Source organism: Mytilus californianus, unplaced genomic scaffold (assembly GCF_021869535.1).
Source record: "Mytilus californianus isolate M0D057914Y unplaced genomic scaffold, xbMytCali1.0.p SCAF_2, whole genome shotgun sequence".
Taxonomy (NCBI): Eukaryota; Metazoa; Mollusca; class Bivalvia; order Mytilida; family Mytilidae; genus Mytilus; species Mytilus californianus.
The window spans coordinates 100,561,472-100,571,751 of record NW_026262668.1 but is presented as its reverse complement, the minus strand read 5'-3'; the positions used below and the strand labels follow the sequence as shown (position 1 = coordinate 100,571,751).

The 10,280-nt window shown below is 31.7% G+C and overlaps 1 long non-coding RNA gene across 1 annotated transcript; it reads left to right on the top strand.

Moving 5' to 3' along the window:
• The first annotated feature begins 996 nt into the window (after positions 1 to 996).
• LOC127730578 (uncharacterized) lies at positions 997 to 9,888 on the top strand. Its single transcript, XR_007995166.1, has 3 exons — positions 997 to 1,015; positions 4,204 to 4,446; positions 9,604 to 9,888. It is a non-coding gene; the product is annotated as an uncharacterized LOC127730578 (long non-coding RNA).
• The last annotated feature ends 392 nt before the right edge of the window (positions 9,889 to 10,280 follow it).

Below are 10,280 nucleotides of genomic sequence, written 5' to 3'. Positions count from 1 at the left end.
TAGACAGTGGATAACCATATGTAAATTGACTATTTGATTTAATTTTTTCACTTCAAAAACTGTATAATAAATTTTGAAAGGAGATGTTGTTTTATTTAATGCAGAATTCAAAGTTTTACAAGACATCACTTGGAGATATAATCTATATTTTATCATATTGAACTTAAGTGGCTATATTATTATTTATTTCACTTTCTCCAAAAAAGCAGCCTTTGAAATTTGTTGGATTTTAGTACTTTGCCTACTGGATAAAGAAAATTTACTTTTTTCATGAAAAGTTAAATTCTATCAAATTAGATCTTAAGAAATCAATTTGTTCATGCATTGCATACCTGCCAACCTTTCAGTATCTCCATGGGGGATTTTGAGTGCAAGAGGTCCTAATATTCCTCTTATATTGTCATAAGTGTTCTAAATCTACTACCATATTGTTTGAATGAGTATATATGTCATTTGAATGCCTGTTTTGAGGTCTTCAGTTTATATAATAAAGAATTTCAAAATTCAGGTCAACACCTCTCATGGGGGATATCCCCCATAAATCGGGTTTGATCCCTGGCTGTGTCAAATTAATGACTTTAAAAAAATTTAAAAATCTTTTTGTTGCCTGACCACTAAGCGTGTAACATTAATATGGAGTAAGAGCAAAGACTGGTCAGTTCAGAGAATGATGTGTAGGGTGAGGTGTCTTCCGGCTGATTGTTACCTTGTGAACTAGAACCTTAAAAATCAAGCTCAGCATGTCAGTTTAGTACAAAGCAAGACTCATATTCATATTGAATTAATATGCTCTCCTGAATATGCATTTAAATTGCCACTGTACTTTCAACAGCCATCCATCCATCAATCATATACTTTCAAATAAAGCATCCATGTAATTTTTTTGCAGATATATTCTTTGGGTGTGATAATATATCGAGTTGCCATATTTAATAACTGTGAAGAAGCATCAGAGGAACTTAAAACGGTAAGGTCACAATATGTCAGAAGTTTGTTATCAGAGGAACTTAAAACGGTAAGATCACAATATGTCAGAAGTTTTGTCATCAGTGGAACTTAAAACGGTAAGGTCACAATATGTCAGAAGTTTGTCTGATTTATTGCTTAATTCATGGTTTCTTATATGTCCATTACAAAATAATTTAATTCTGGATGTAACACGTCTTCTGATTGGCTGAAAGTTTTTTGTCAAACAGCTGATGGAGATAATTGTGTCATGTGACCGTGACGTCATCAACGTTTTTTCATGATTTACTCCTTAAAAATGGAATTTAGAATTAAATTATAAGGACTGACTGTAATATATTTTCTGTCTATTCAAAACAACCTAAAAAATGTGGTGTTCACTTTTAAATTACACGCTACGCGGGTAATTTAGTGTGCACCACATTTTTGATATTACTTCTTCATAGAAAAAAATATTACAGTCATTCCTTAAATATAAAATAAACGTTTAGAAAAAATAACCAATTAAAATAATAAGCATAAACAAAAATTAAACATTAACATTTAAACCTGGAATAAAAATACACCATTTGCATACCTGCCAACATTTCAAAATCTCCATTGGGGGATTTTAAGCAAAAGAGGACCTAGTGCATACCTATACATTTCATTAGAGTACTTAATTAAAACATCTATGGTTTTGAATGAGTATACATGTGTTCAAATGTTATTTTTTACTGGACATTAAACAAATAACAATCAATCAATCTATTGCAGTTCATTAACATTATCATTGAATAGTCTATTCTGTAATTGAGCCAGTAGTAGAAATCCATTTTTGGAGTAACTTCCCTTTGCATGGTCAGAAATTTTAATCATTAAAGAAGAGCCCGCGGAAAGACCAAATTTATCTGTGTAATATGTGTAATCTTTAGGTTTTTCAAATTTATTTATTTCATTAAAATCTTTTGTTTAGCTAAAAAAATTTGATATCCAATTGTTTAAAATGCCTATATATCACTTTTAACTTACCATACTTTGTATGAGCAGCAGCCAAGTTTTTCTGGTATGGAACCAGACTACAATCGGCAAAAGGAAACAACCTGTGTTAAAAGTTTTTAATAACAGAATCAAATTGGTAATTGGCAAATATTCTATTGCAGCTTATAATTAATCAGAAGTGTTCAATTGCTGAGAAATTTTACCAATTTGCTTTAAAACAAGGAATTATTTGAATCTGGAACAATTTTGAATTCTGGAAGGTTAATAAGAAATGTATGATGAAAACTGACCCAATTAAGGAGGGTTAGTTCGTACTGAAATATCAGTGAAATTAACGTGAACCTTAGCTATGCCCACGTGGCTTTCCTTTTTTTGTTTGGTTAGTTTTCATCACTCATTTCTTATAAACTTTCCAGAATTCAAAATTATTGCAGATCAATTTTAACACAAGGTTTATAACCACTAAAGGTAGGTTGGGATTGATTTTGGGGGTTATGGTCCCAACTGTTTAGGAATTAGGGGCCAAAAAGGGGTCCAAATAAGCATTTTTGGTAGTTTCCAGACAATAACTTGTGTTAAAGTGTATGAATCTCTCTGAAATTATACCACAAACTTCCATACAACAAAGGGATGGTTAGGATAGACTTTGGGGGGGTTATGGCTCAAACCATTTAGTAATTAGGGGCAAAAAAAGGGGAAAAACAAGGGTTTTTCTGGTTAATGGACAATTGAGACAATTTAAAAGCAGTGTAAGGGAGGTAATCCAATTCAAATTAAATAACACTGTTTGATTACCTCCCTTACACTGCTTGTAAATTATGTATTAAGAAATGATGATTGTCTTGAGGTGATTAGCTGTCAGTTTTTTTTTAGCAGTTACTATTAATTAATATTAATTTTAGCCATGACTATGTAACTATGTCATTTTATATTTTAAAACTTTTATGATGTATTTAAATGGGTAATTTTGGTTGCAAACTGCATTAGAAATTTGAATTGAGATACTGACCATATCTTGAGGGAAAGAATTTTTTTGGGGAATAAGGAAAGTGGGGAGGTGAAAAAAATTGGAGGGGGGGGGGGGGGGACAATTTTTCCCATTTCAGATTTCAGAAATTAAAAGAAAATTTCTTCAAATATTTTTTTTGGGGGGTTAATATTCAACAGCATAGTGTATTGCACAAAAGCAAAAAACCGGGGTAAAAAATATTTTTTTGGTAGAGGGGGTCAATTCGCAACAGCATAGTGTATTGCACAAAAGCAATAAATTGAATATAAATTCAAATCATATAACCAATTTGAAGTTCTTTGACCAGTTATTCTGTGTCAGAAACCTATTATGTATCAAAAATTAAGTTACAGTCCAAATTTGTTTTCAAGCGTGAATATTGTGTCCATTTTGGCCCAACTTTTCAGGGTTGGACATCTGCGGTCGTATCCAGCTGCGCTCAGCGAAGCAATTTATTATTTTATGTTATGTGAATTTAATTTGACATTTTTGGTTTAAAATATTTATTTTGTTTCATCTAAATACAATGATTGTAGTTATGAACGTATTAAACATACGTTTTTGCAAATAATTTCGTTTTTTAAAGGATACTTTGACCGTATAAAACACGTTTTTTGTTAATAATTACGTTTCAAAAAGGATATCAAAATGTATGCATCAAAATTAGTTATTTTAATTTATTTTCATTGTATCATAATTCAAGGAAGCTATTAAACCAAGAGTTCCAAATGGTGAAGTTGAAATCATCCCTTCGTAAATTTGACGGACGCCATCACGAGTTGGTTGACCGTTATGGAATATCCGTTTCACAGATGATAGCGGATATGTTCCGTATGTCGTAACTATATGTATGTGATGTTCATCGAACTATTATATGAACGAGATTTAGCAATGTCGCCATTTTTAATGCTTTGTGAGTATGATACTTTTAACATTTAGATTTATTATGCAAATTATCACGTTTATAGTTTTAAATGGGCGGCTTCTTAAAGATTTACCGATAGAGCTATATCAAATATTGTGTTATCGTTATAAAAAAACACGAAACAAAACAGTTTTACTTTATAATTTACATTGCTACTTTAATTATGCACATGTGTTGAAACAATTATCAACTGAATCCTTCAAAGTAAAGATTAAAGCTTTACTTTGTTTGAATATTATTTAATTTGAAAAACTAATTTAATTGTCAATGTTCATTTTAAAAGAGGATGCCATTGTAATTGTCAATGTTCATTTAAATATAGGATGCCAATACGTCATAGACAAGTAAATAACCCAGCTGCGCCAGCGCGCAATTTAAGAAGGAGAGGGCCTCAACTGGACGGGGAAGAATAACCTCCACAAAGACGTCAGCGCAATGACCACAATGTTGAAGTTCAACAAGATTTGAATATGCCAAATTCTGTGCCTAATAAAGGCAACAGTAGTATACTGTGATAATCAAGACAATGGCATTCAAGTTGTAGTACATGTACCCCAGCCAATAGGTGAGGTTGACGATAATATAAGTTTTGATGAACCAAATATGTTACCATATATAAATGAAACTGACATATTCATTAGCCAAACAGTCGAAGAAAAAAATTGGCAAGTTCAATATATTGACTTATCAATCATGCACAAAAGCAATTTCTGTAGTCATTTTGATAAGCAAAGTTATCTCGGTTTAAATGAAGATGGTAGATTGATAACTCAAACAAATTTTTCAAAAAAGAAAACCATTATTCATATTGAGACCTGGACTGACGCCTTTTTAGCTTATTCACAAGTTTTGATTCAGAGACATCCAATGAAAGCTACAAATGAAGTCAACTGTTTAGTTACATAGCTATCATAAGGGGTGCTGCAGCTGATAGTACTATTGAATAGTTGTACACGTATGATCAGCAACTTAGATTAAGAGTTGCAAGAAATCCTACAAAAAATTGCGATATAATTGATGCTCAATTATGGCTTCAAATAATGGCTATTGCTTCATCTAATACGCAACAACGACGCGTTAACAAATGCTATGACTTTAATTTTTAAGTAGTTTTCTCTCGTAATAGTTGTAGGTTCAGTCATACATGTTTGAAAAATGCTCTTTGAATCACTCATCCATAAGATGTAGGAGATATTGAGGTTAAGATAGCAACAAGCATAGGGCGCCGGGTAATGGTAATGGAACTTTCGAACCAAAATTTTGGTAATAACTTTGCCCCATATTGTAAAATTTGTTTAAGAATAATCCAAATCTTGCTGATGCTATGTTATTGTTAGATGGTTTTTAAACAAGGGTTTAAATTGAATTACACGGGACCAAGATATTCTAGAGATTTGATAATTTATTGTCTGTAAAAGAAAACCCAGATGAGGCAGTTAAAAATTTACGTTGCTCTCCACCTAATTCCAGTGTTCATGATTACATAGATGAAATTTACACAAAAGTTATAAATACTCTTCATTTGATAACGCAGCAAATATGATTCAAAAATAAGGGAAAAAATCACTTTTAGGAAAAAAATGATATTAAATCAGCATTTCGATTATTAAAAGTGTATCCAGGTGATTTTGACTTATTACGCATCAAATTACTGGGTAAATATTACACAGATAAAACAATGCCAATGAGTTGTTCAATATCTTGTGCTGCTTTTTAGAAGTTTTCAACATTTTTACATTGGGCTGTATCAAATAGAACAAATTCAGATAACTTGGATCATTATTTAGATGATTTCCTTTTCGCTGGTGAGGCTGGTACTGACAACTGCAAGCATTTGATGTTGATTTTCGATGATGTAAGGAACTAGGCGTACCTACTGCAAATGAAAAAACTGAAGGTCCATCAACAATTATTGAATACCTTGGTTTAATAATTGATTCACAAAATATGATGATAAAATTTCCTTTGGACAAAATTGCAAAGTTGTTGGAATTAATTGATTTCTATTCCAGTCAAAAAAGGTTACTCTAAAGCACATGCAATCTTTTACTGGTTGCATAGCATTTTGTACAAAAACATTGCCGTCAAGAAGATCATTTAGCAGACGTTTACAAAGTTCATTAAGTCAAGCAAAAAAAAAAAACACACCATTTTATCAGAGTTTCAAACGGCATGAAACAAGATTTATTAGTTAGGAAACCCTTTTTGACAACATTTAATGGGTATACATATATTCAGGTTTCTAATTGGGTAAATAGTCCCGATTTGGAATTGTTCACTGATAGTGCAGGTGGAAAACATTTAGGTTGTGGAACATTTTTGAATGGATCTTGGGGATGTTTAAAATGTCTAAGCAACTGGTCAAAAGACATACTCTCTGATATTACTTATTTAGAAATAGTTCCTATAGCATTAGCAATTTGTTTTTTATGGGGGGAGAAGTTTACGAATAAAAAGATCTTATTCCATTGTTATCATTCTGCTGTAGGTCTCAATATTAAATTTAAAAACATCCCAATCTAAACGAGTAATGTCACTTGTGATGCCAATAGTTTTGTGGACATTAAAATATAATTTTCAATTTAAAGCTATGTCACTTGTCATCAGTTACCAATATAATAGCTGATTCTTAATCTCGTGGACAGTTGAAAAAATTCAAGGAGGCGGCTCCAACAGCAGAAGTAGAACCTACACCAGTACCACAGGAATTCTGGGATCTCTTGATTTAGAAACGTCCAAACTTTTTAATGCCGCTTTTTCAAATTGCACAAAAGCAGAAAAGTCTTTTTACAAATTTCTTTTGGAATGCAAATTACCAATTATTTGGCCACCTAGTCTTGACTACATGATGAAATACATAGCTTATTTGTCCAAAAATAATTATGCGCCATCAATTTGCAGGTCATATATTTCTGGTTTGTCTTTTAATCTAAGAGCGGACAGTTTTGAAGACATTACACAACCTTTTTTAATTAAAAAAATATTGACTGGGTTTGACAGATTGTATTCACGTCCTGACATCAGGCAATCTATAACAGCCTGATGCATTATTACTTATTTTTTCTAAATATGAAAACGCTTTATTTTGTGCAGCATTTCCATTAGCACTTGGTGCATTTCTTAGAGTTGGAGAAATTACTATAAGATCTGTTAATGGCATGGGGTATGTTTTGCAAAAAGATGATGTTACAATGGATTATAACAAAAACATTATTTATGTTACTATTCGTTTTTCAAAACAGAACAAAGAGGTTTGACAACTACATTGGCTATAAAATCAGACAGTAGTATGATGCATGCACTCTCAAATTATAATTCATCAAGACCATACCACAACGGCCCTTACTTTTGTCATTTAGGTGGGAAAGCAATGATGAGATATCAATTTCATTCAATTCTTACAAAAACATTAAATTTTCTTGATTATGATGTTAAGAGATTCAATGCCCATTCCTTCAGAATAGGTGCAGCAACACCTGCATTTTTAAATGGAAAACTGAAGAAGAAATAAAACACATAAGTCGATGGAGGTCCTCTTCATTCAATCGATACATTCGTATAAATTAATTATAATCTTTCAGAAATGAGAGACATATGGATTATTGGCTCGTCTATTATGAAAAGGGTTTCAGAACACACTGAAAACAGACCAACAGGAACAAATTTAGGCTTCGATAAAAAAGGATACAACATAATTTGGCTTGGTTTGTCGGGGATGAAGTGGTTAATTGTTGTCAAGACAATTGATGCTGTATTAAATTGGAGAGTAGTCCAATCAGTTTTGATTATCCATTGTGGTGGAAATGATCTGGTTAATTGTTGTAATGGTGACTTGGTGTTTAATATGAGAAGTACTTTTCATAATTTAAAATTTATGATGCCGAATACGTTAATTATTTGGTCTTTTATTTTACCACGTCTTAGTTGGAGTGGTGTTATTAATAATGAAAAGATTGCAAAAGCTAGACGTCGAATCAATAGAGGAGTAATATCTTACAATAGTAAAATAGGTTGTAAATCAATTAAACACTTGGATTTTGAAGACAAACATCAAGCTTTATTTGATGCCGATGGTGTTCATCTTTCTTTTTTGGGGAATGATATTTTTATCAATACCATCCAAACTGCTATTGACCTATTTATTCACCATTCATTCAGGACATTATATCCTGATGAATTGTAATACTGAATTTATTTTGGGACATACCATTTATTATTTATTTTACTAATACTTGAGTAACTAGGTATTGAATTATGTGTTGTCTTGTGTAACCAAACAGTTGAAAGACTATTAAAGTTGCAAAAAATTTGTGTTGGCTTTATTCACAAATTTGAATAATATTTTTTGAACATTTGCATAATTACTTATATTGAATATTGAATAATTATTTGATTTGTTATGTTGATTTAATGTTGAATATTTGATTGACTTGCCATGTTGATTTAATGTTGTTGAAAAAATGATTTGTCGTCGGCTTTAAGAGTGATACATTTATCTGGCGATGTGAACAAGTTTTGTTAACTTTGGCGGAATTTATCTAATTTAGGTTCTGGAAGCCCAGTTACCACCTCTTTAGTGCTGGTTGCCCTTTACTGAATCAATGAAAAACATAATTATATTGTCATTGAATGATTTATTCTTTGGCCTATTGACAAATCTGATGAATGTTATGATGTTGTTGTAAAATTAAAGCCATGACAAATTCGCCAATTCTAAATTTGTGTTTTTATACGCCCGTTTACGGGACGTGTTATGGTATACTGTTGTCCGTCCGTCTGTCCGTCCGTCCGTCGTCAACATGTCGAACAATAACTCAAAAACACTTAAACCAATTTGCATGAAACTTATATCTATTGACGTGAGCTCCCTTTCGATTTTTATAAATTTTAGATTTTACGTTTCCGAATTATGGGGTTTTATTCATTAAAAAGGGGGATTTTCCAGTTTTCGGACAATAACTCAAAAATGCTTTGAGCAGTCTCATGAAACTTTGATGAATTAATTATATCTATTGACGTGAGGTCCCTTTCGATTTTTATAAATTTTAGATATTACGTTTTCGAGTTATTTGGTTTTATTAATTAAAAAGGGGGATTTTCCAGTTTTCGGACAATAACTCAAAAGTGCTTTGAGCAGTTTTCATGAAACTTTGGTGACTGGTTTATATTTATTAAAATAACCTCACTTTAGTATTTTATAAATTTCTGATATGCCATTGAGGAGTTATGGGACATTATTCTTTGAACAAGCGACGGGTCTATCATGCGCTCATGGTGCAGCTCTTTATTATTCACGAGACAAACAATTGAATCAGGACATAAAAAACTAATTGTATGTCATAGGTATTACTTTATTCGATTCACCATTTACGTATAGTGTCAGTTTTTTATATTCAATATCATATACAATAATGAAATTTAATCAATATGAATTAAATTTATTTATTGAATTGATAAGTATTGTTTTATCTCACTTTTTATGATTTGGTTGTTGTAAGCGACATATTAAACCGGTTGTATAATATATATTTTTCTGTAAATAAGCGATACTCAATTAGCTCGTGCATTAAAAGGCGGGAATTTAAACAATAATAAAACCAGTTGTTTCGGACATGTTGTTTCATTGTTTAACAAACTTAAAACGGAGTGCAAAGTCAAAATAACCCACCACACCCTTACCAAAAAATCATTTGTTTGCTGCTAATAATTTTTATAATTACAGATTATATTTGCAGTCTTTACCAAATCGTCATGGCTTTGAAGAATAATATTTTGATACATTATGACATTTGATGGATGTTGCTGTGATCCAACATGTATGAACAATCAATGTGTATGGCGGAATTTATCTTATTTAGGTGCTGGAAGCCCAGTTACCACCTCTTAAGTGGTGGTTGCCCTTTACTGAATCAATGAAAAATATAATTACATTCTTCGGCCTCTTGAAAATCTGATTGTTGTTATGACGTTGTAAAATTAAAGCCATGATAAATTCGCCAATTCTAAATTTGTGTTGTTTTTATTCATTAGATAAATAATTGATTCAGGACATAAAAACTAATTATATGTCATAGGTATTACTTTATTAGATTCACCATTTACGTATAGTGTCAGTTTTGTATATTTGTTATCATATACAATAATCTATTGTTTACAAAATTGATTTAAATTTATTTTTCAATTGATGTCTGCGAGCAAAATTGTAAACGAGCCCATGAAATTCTTAGTGTGTGATGTATAAATTCCAAACCACGTCCGGTAAAAAATGGGACGTTAAATCCGATGCTTCGATTAGAGAGTGCCACGCCCTCTGAACAGTAAGAACCATTGCACCAACTCTTTGAGGGGTCCATAGATGGCATTTTGCAAGGCTATATTTCACTTTCCAGTGGCAGTCTA